The following is a 9,283-nucleotide window of genomic DNA, read 5'->3' on the forward strand; positions in this document are numbered from 1 at the left end:
ATCCAGCCTGGGCAACAAGAGCGAAACTCCGTCTCAAAAAAAAAACCAAAAGACAAACAAAAAAAAAACCTTTTATCTTCTGATTTAATATGGCAAATATGAGAAGAAATTGAAATGCCAACCAAAATGCCATTATAGAGTTTATAATCCCATGTTTTTTGGCCGTCCCCTATTACCTCTCCTAGATAAACAGGAGTTGAATGTCTTGTGTCCTGATTTTTATGGTCTCTTAGTTACTACAATAACAAGATCACTCAATCCCATGGAGTCTGTCCTATTACAGAATATCAATGTTCACTCTGCTTTTTCTTTATTTCATCTATCAGCAGTGAATAGCACTTTCATGTTTAAGATGCTTCCTTTTAAAGTTGGAGAATAAGAATAAATGTATTGAACGGCTTTGTTTAGTAGCAGCATTGTCTTTTAGACCCACTGAGGAATCTTAAGAATGAAATAATCATAAAATAGGCAAATAGGTAACGTTTCAGTAAATACTTGTGGCGACTATGTTTCCTTTTTAACCAAGAGCCCAGTAAAATTTGTAATTACTTCAACTGAATGAGAACACAAGGCCATTTCATGTCCTCAATCTTTATTGATATGCTTTGCTTATTTTAATGGCTTGCATGCATTTTTTATTGTGCTGTTGATAATAGTTTTACATAATTCATAATGATACACAATAAAAGTCTCATTGCATTCACATTCCTTTGTGGGTCTCCTCTGTTGCATGTTGATTGTGGTTTAATACTAAAACTGTAACAATGTACATCCAGTACTGTTTCATTTTCCTTGTTACTACAAGCTATGTGATAAACTTACTTTATTCTGTATATGTCATTTTCATTTCTTTTTCAACATAATTTCTTTATTATGAAAGAAGCCAATACTTAAGAAATTCTTATCATGTATTATTTTCTTATTCTTTATTTTATAAAATCTATGAAAATTCCTTCCTTATTTCCACCTCAATAAGGAGTTTTAAATTGTGATTTGAGGGATTGTTGATTGATTGATTGATTGATTGATTGAGACAGAGTCTCGCTCTGTTGCCCAGGCTGGAGTGCAGTGGCATGATCTCGGCTCACTGCAACCTCTGCCTCCTGGGTTCAAGCGATTCTCCTGCCTCAGCCTCCTGAGTAGCTCGGACTATGGGTGCGCACCACCACACCCAGCTAATTTTGTATATTTTTGTTTGTTTGTTTTACAGATATGGGGTTTCACCATGTTGGCCAGGCTGGTCTCGAACTTCTGAGCTCAAGAGATCTGCCAATCTCCGCCTCCCAAAGTGCTGGGATTACCGGTGTGAGCCACCATGCCCGGTCAAGGGATTGTTTATTATTTGATATTTAAAAAATTATGTCATGCAGTTTCCCATACTTTAAAAAAATTTTAAAGCCACTTTATTGAGATGTAATTTGCATACCATATATTTTATCCATTTAACATATACAATTCAGTGGTTTGCAGTGTATTCACAGAGTTGTATAATCATCATTACTGTCTAATTTTTTTATATTTAATTTTTAATTCTGGAAATGAACACAATGTCAAATTTATATTAACCATTTTTTAAGAGTAAAGTTCAACTGTTAACTATTCACATTATTATACAACTCTAGGACAATCTCTAATCTCTAAAAGAATCTAGAACAATTTCTAGACCTTAAAATACTTTTAAGTTTGAATAAAGATTCAAACCTCTTGCTGTGGAACAAAAGGCCCAGGTGTAGCCTCTGCTATTCTCCCTCTTAGCAGATTGCTCATGAAAAAGAGTCAAACTCTGTAAAATATTTGAAGGTATTTATTCTGAGCCAAATATGAGTGACCAAGTCCTGAGACACAAGTCTTAAGTCCTGAGAACATGTGCCCAGGGTGGATGGGTTATAGCTTGATTTTATATATTTTAGGGAGACAGAAGTTACAAACAGACATCAAATACATGTAAGGTGTACATCGATTCTGTCGGGAAAGGCGGTACAACCTGAGGTGGGAGGGGGGCCCAAGTGTGTATCCAGCTGCCTGGAAGGCTATGCCAGGTTACATGGCCAGCACCCTAGCTCAGGCTCTTTCCACATTCCTTGTCTTCTGTTTAAGCATGCTTTCTACCTCTAGGCTCTTTTTGTTGCATCCCTTCTGCTATGATTTGAATGTTTGTCCCCTACAAAATTCGTGTTGAAACTTAATCCCCAATGTGACAGTCTTGAAAGATGGGATGTTTAAGAAGTGATTGGGTCTTGAGGGCTCTGCCTTCATGAATACATTAATCCATTAATAGGTCAATGAATTATCATGGGAGTCATACTGGTGGCTTCATAAGAAGAGAAAGACCTGAGCCAGCATGCTCAGCCCCCTTACATGTGATGCCCCATGGCACCTCAGTTCTCTGCAGAGAGTTCCCACCAGCAAGAAGGCTTTCTCCAAATGAGGCCCCTTGAAGCTAGACTTCTTAGGTCCATAACTATTTTATTTTATTTATTTTTGAGACGAAGTTTTGCTCTTCTTGCCCAGGCTGCAGTGCAATGGCGTGATCTCGGCTCACTGCAACCTCTGCCTCCCGGGCTCAGGCAATTCTCCTGCCTCAGCCTCCCAAGTAGCTGGGATTACAGGTGCATGCCACCACGCCCAGCTAAATTTTTGTGTTTTTAGTAGAGACAGGGTTTCTCCATGTTGGCTAGGCTAGTCTTGAACTCCTGACCTCAGGTAATCCACCCACCTTGGCCTCCCAAAGTGCTGGGATTATAGGTGAGAGCCACTGTGCCCAGCCCTATTTTATTTTTTTCAATTTATTTTATTTTTGTACTTTATTATTTTATTTTATTTTTGAGATGGAGTCTCGCTCTGTCACCCAGGCTGGAGTGCAGTGGCATGATCTTGGCTGACTGCAACCTCTGCCTCTGGGTTCAAGCGATTCTCCTGTCTCAGCCTCCTGAGTACCTGGGATTACAAGCATGTGCCACCACGCCCAGCTAATTTTTGTATTTTTAGTAGAGACAGGGTTTTACCATATTGGCCAGGCTGGTCTTGAACTCCTGACCTCAAGTGATCCACCTGCCTCAGCTTCCCAAAATGCTGGGGTTACAGACGTGAGTCACTGCGCCCGGCCAAATTCCATAACTTTAAAAAACAAATTCCTTTTCTTTGTAAATTACCCAGGTTCAGGTATTCTGTTGTAAGCAACAGAAAACAGACTGAGACACCTTTCTGCACACTATTGACAAGATAATCTTTCTAAATTTTCACATGGAATGATCATTTGCCTTTTCTGGCTCTTGAAAGTGAGATCCAATGCAACCTCTACTCTGAAGCATTTTCTGTGTAGTTAAGCTAGAAATGATCTCTTTTTCCTTTAATTTCTTATAACGTTTGCTGTTTTTATTTTTTAGTTATCAGGTAACAAATATTTTTGTGTTGTAGTTACTTTGTGTTTATATTCATGCCTTAACTCATTGCACTCTTTGAGGATAGGGTCTGTCATTGCTCTTGCCTCAAGATAGCACAGTGCCTAGCATACAGTAAGTCCTTAAACATTAAAAAGAAATGGATAGTAGTATTGACTTCTTTTTCTTTCTATGTTTAAGTGTATAAATTTTAACATGTATATAGATTTGGGTAACCACCACCACAATCAGGATACAGAACACTCTAAATAACTTCCTGTGCTATCACTCTAGAGTCACACCCTCCTCTTCTCCTCCCCCTTGCCAATCACTGATCTATTCTTCATTACTGTAGTTTTGTTTTTTCCTAGGATGTCATATAAATTGAATCATACAGTATGTAGTCTTTTGAGGCTGGCTCCTTTTATTCAGCCATAAGGACTTTGAGATTATCAAAGTTCGTTGTGTGTATCAATTGTGGCTTCCTTTTTTATTGTTGAGTAATAGTCCATTATATGGATATAACACAGTTTGTTGCTGGACATTTGGGTTGTTTCCAGCTTTTGGCAATGATAAGAGCTACAAATATTTGTGTATAGGTTTAAGCAAGTGCTTTTTGAATGAACAGGTGAATAAATGATCAGTATAATTTCAACCATGTGGTCTTATGGACTGCTATACATAAGCAAAATTTGTGATAAGCCTCATTGGAGGCACATAGAGAAATGGACATATACATAATATTTATATATATTATATAGATACACAAAGATTATATATAATGAATAGTTCTAAAATAGACATACAAACAATGTTTTTTTCAGATTTCAAAAATGATGGGGTTACTTCTGGCTAGTTGTGGATGTGGGTAAGGTATCATCAATGTTATTTGGATTCCGAAATCAAACAATTACTTCCCAAACTCAGAGGCTTGACACTACAAACCAAAGAAATGCATGAACCTGCCCAAAGATTTGTTTATTTTGTTATTTATATAGAATTAATTGACTATTTTTAAAATGCTTCCAAGAGGTCCAAAATGTCTGTTTATATCATTGGCAGAATTCCTCCCCGTGATTCAGAAATACAAAACACTTTAAATATAGTTTTTAAAGATGTTGTCATTGTAGACATTCTCACAAATTTCAAATACAGCAAGAAATTCTCAAAAATTTCAAATACAGCAAGACACTCTCAGAACATTCAAAGTAGTGCAAAGTATTTTGACTTCCCCTTCTAGAAAAATGCATCCACTTTTAGGGAGAACTGAGTTTTGGACGTGGAATTAACTACAGACTAACTAAAAAGCATCAGGCAAGTTTTTTTAACCTCTTGAACCTCTGTTTTCTCATCTCTAAAATTGAGATTACTATTGGCCGCCAAGTAGGACAGTTACAGTTTCAAGAGAACATGTGTAAAATGGTTGTCATGGCCGGGCGCAGTGGCTCACGCCTGTAATCCCAGCAGTTTGGGAAGCCGAGGCTAGCAGATCACCTAAGGTCAGGAGTTCAAGACCAGCCTAGCCAACACAGTGAAATCCCATCTCTATAAAAATATAAAAATTAGCTGGACATGATGGCAGGGGTGCCTGTAATCTCAGCTACTTGGGAGGCTGAGGCAGGAGAATGGCTTGAACCCAGGAGGCAGAGGTTGCAGTGAGCCGAGATCACGCCACTGCACTCCAGCCTGGGGGACAGAGGAGACTCCGTCTCAAAAAAAAAAAAAAAAAAAAAGAAAGAAAAAAAAATGCCTATCACATAATATTCGTTCAATAAACGCTCAATCCCTTCTTCTCTGAGCTTCAACTTGCTTATCTTTGAAATGCGGGAGTAAGAGTAGATGATTTCTAAAAATTTTTCTAGTTCTGGATTTATTTTATTTTCATTTTTTGTGATTGAGTGAGTTATGAACAGGTGTGTCTTCCAGGCACACAATTCTCTGAATTGGTAAGTAAAATATTGTGTCTCAATCCTCTTTTATACTCCAGTTTGACTTGCATTAGATAATTTAAAATAGAATTTTAATGTTTTTTTCTGTTTCAAATTACTTTGAAGGCAATAAATTAGGTATAGTGATCCAGGCTTTCTAATTAAGGAATATACTTGATGACAGTGAAGGAATGATGACACTAAATGTCTAACCTTGAACTCAAAGATTTTCAATGGCTCTATAGAACTTCTTTTTTTTTTTCCAGTCTGGTGTCCACCTTTACAATTCTTATGTATGTTCCTAAAGCACAGAGAAAATGAAAAAGTCACAGAACTCTAACCAAGGCATCAGACTGATGGTCAGGAGGAAATTTAGAACTGAGTGTTGAGCAATGAATATTGCTGGGATTAATTTCCACAAAGGGCCTCATTATCTCTCCGAAAGGCTCGTATTTGGTGGTAACAAACGTGCTTATTTTTAAAAGAAGGAAATATTTAGTTGGATTTCAGAAACTATAGGCCAATGGGCTTTACGTTAATCATTGTCAAAATTATAGAATGAATGATAAAACAAATAATCCGCTTATAGAAAAGTAGGACATTTTCCTACATAATTACAACACATTCAAGACACTCAGGGAATAACATTGTTATAATGTTGCTTCCCTAATTGTCTTAATAATGTCCTTTTAACATTTTTCTTCTTCTTTTGAGAGGGAGTCTCACTCTGTCGCCCAGGCTGGAGTGTAGCGGCGTGATGTCGGCTCATTGCAACCTCCGCCTTCTGGGTTCAAGCAATTCTCCTGTCTCAGCCTCCCAAGTAGCCGGGATTACAGGCATCTGCCACCACGCTTGGTTAATTTTTGTATTTTTAGTAGAGATGGTGTTTCACCATTTTGGCCAGGCTGGTCTTGAACTCCTGACCTCAGGTGATCCACCCGCCTCAGCCTCCCAAAGTGCTGGGATTACAGGCGTGAGCCACCGTGCCCAGCTGCATTTTTCTTCTTTAGTACAGAATTTCTTTCTTTCGTTTTTACACAAAAAGTAACACATTCAATTCTTGCTTTTTTGTTATTTGAAACAAGGTCTTGATCTGTCACCCAGGCTGGAGAGCAGTGGCACAATCTCGGCTCACTGCAACCTAGACCTCCCAGGCTGAAGCGATTCTCCCAGCCTCTTGAGCAGCTGGTACTATAGATGTGCACCCCGCACCTGACTAATTTTTGTATTTTCTGTAGAGACAGGATTTCCGCAGTTGCTCAGGCTGGTCTTGAATTCCTGGGCTCAAGCCATTCTACTGCCTTGGCCTGCCAGAGTGCTGGGATTACAGGCTTGAGCCACCGTGCTCGGTCTTTGTTTATTTTTTATTGTTATTGTTTAAAATTTTATCTTGGCAATAGCATTTTTTTAAAAAAGTTAAGATCTCTCCCTTCTTTTTAATATAAATAGTATCATATGTTACACTTTTTTGGGAGGATGGGGTGAGATTATTTTGTTTTTGTTATTGCTTAAAAATTTAGTCCTCACTCAGTGGCTCAGGCCTGTAATCCCAGCACTGTGGGAGGTTAAGGTGAGGATCACTTGAGCTCAGGAGTTAGAGACCAGCCTGGACAACATGGCAAAATCCCATCTCTACTGAAAATACAAAAAATTAGCTGGGCATGGTGGCCCATGTCTGTAGTCCCCAGCTACTCAGGTGGCTGAGGTGGGAGGATCACTTGAGCCCAGGAGTTGATGGCTGCAATGAGCCGTTATTGTGCCACTGCACTCCGGCCTGGGTAACAGAATGAGACCCTGTTTAAAAAAAAAAAAAATCTTGGCAGTTATTCTCTGTCTTTATATAAGAGCTTTATCGTTTATTTTTAATTGTCAAATGGTATTCCAGTATATGGCTGTACCATAATTTATTTGATTGGGCTACAACTGATGGATATTTACACTATTTTCAATAGTTTAGGTTTACAAACAGTGCAGTGATAAATTACATCATATGTATTTCATTTTATACAAGAGCATGTCTATCTCTAGGATGAATTCCTGAAAAATTGCTAAGCATGCACATATATTTCCATAAATATTGTCACATTAAGATGATAGGGTAATTGCCCTACATCAACACTGTATGAGAATGCCTGTTTACCCAAAGCATTACCAACGCAGGACTTATCAAGCATTTTGTGATTTTAGGGCATTATTGATAGGTCCTCTATCTTCTAAAGATTTTTCTCTCAAGCTCATGGAAATGCCTGACTCCCTTTATTTAGTCTTACCACTCTTAAATCCATTCTTTATAGAGCTGCCCTTAATGGTATTACCATCTTGCATAAAATCCTGTAATGGCATCTCTGTAGACTGGGATAAGGACTCCTCAGTGTAGCTTAGTCAGGTTTTTGCTTGTATCTTTAACCTCATCCCTCACTATCCCCTCAATAATGGCCTCTCCCTCCCCAATTCTGCTCCAACCTTGTTTAACTACTAACAGTTTCCCCCTAATGCCCGATGTTTGTCTCATTGACAGCTTTTGCCAACTTGCTGTTCTTTCTTGGAATGCTTTGACCCTTTTTCATCTTACAGCCTTACCCAATCTGTTTTAAATTAAGTGCTCCTGTTGTGTGCTGCCTAACTTCCCAGGTTTACATTTTTCCCTGGATTTATCAGGGTTGATGTTGGCTGGTCTGCCTTTTCTACTGGACTGTAAATTCTTTAAGCTCTGAAATCTTGTCTTGTGCACCAGAGCATTCACAGAGTCTGGACCACAGAGGGCCTTTAAGAAATGTTACTTAAATAAATATAGTTCTCTATTAAAAACCAAATATTCTTAAGGCAGATATCTGTTCATATTCTTTTGTTAGTGTAATTTATTTTACTATGGTAAAATATATAAAACATTTAAAAAGGGGCATTAATTACATTAACAATGTTGTGCAACCATTACCACTATCTATCTGCAAAACTTTCTCATTACCCAAACAGAAACTCTGTCACCATTAAGCAATAACTTCTGATTCCCCTCTTCTTCCAGCCCCATGGCAACCTCTAGTCTATTTCTGTCTCTATGAATTTTCCTATTCAAGATATTTTATCTAATTAAAATTATATAATATTTGTCCTTTTAACATCTGGCTTATTTCACTTAGCATAATATTTTCAAGGTGCATCCACATTATAGCATGTATCAAAACTTTATTTCTCTTTATGGATGAATGATATTCTTTTTCTTTTCTTTTTTTTTCTTTTTTTTTTGAGATGGAGTATCACTCTGTCACCCAGGCTGGGGTGCAGTGGCACGATCTTGGCTCACTGCAACCTCCTCCATCTCCCCGGTTCAGGTGATTCTCCTGCCTCAGCCTCCCGAGCAGCTGGGATTATAGGTGCCCGCCACCACACCCGGCTAATTTTTTGTATGTTTAGTAGAGATGGAGTTTCACCATGTTGGCCAGGGTGGTCTTGAACTCCTGACCTCAGGCGATCCACCCTCCTCGGCCTCCCAAAGTGCTGGGATTACAGAATGATATTTTATTATATGTGCATTCCACATTTTGTTTCCCTTTTCATCTGTTGGTGGACACATGTTTCCACCTTTTGACAGCATGATTGTGACTAATGCTGCAATGAATGTTGCTGTACAAGTACCTGGTCAAGTCCCTGTTTTAAATTCTGTTCGGTATATACCTACGAGTGGAATTCCTGGGCCATATGGTAATTCTCCGTTTAGCTTTTTTTTTTTTTTTTTTTTTTGGGATAGAGTCTCGCTCTGTCACCCAGGCTGGAGTGCAGTGGCGCGATCTCGGCTCACTGCAAGCCCCGCCTCCCGGGTTCACGCCATTCTTCTGGCTCAGCCTCCAGAGTAGCTGGGACTACAGGGGCCTGCCACCACGCCCGGCTAATTTTTTTGTATTTTTAGTAGAGACGGGGTTTCACCATGTTAGCCAGGGTGGTCTCGCTCTCCTGACCTCGTGATCCGCCCGCCTCGGC

The sequence above is a fragment of the Pan paniscus genome, chromosome 11 (genome assembly GCF_029289425.2).
Source record: "Pan paniscus chromosome 11, NHGRI_mPanPan1-v2.0_pri, whole genome shotgun sequence".
NCBI classification, from domain to species: Eukaryota; Metazoa; Chordata; class Mammalia; order Primates; family Hominidae; genus Pan; species Pan paniscus.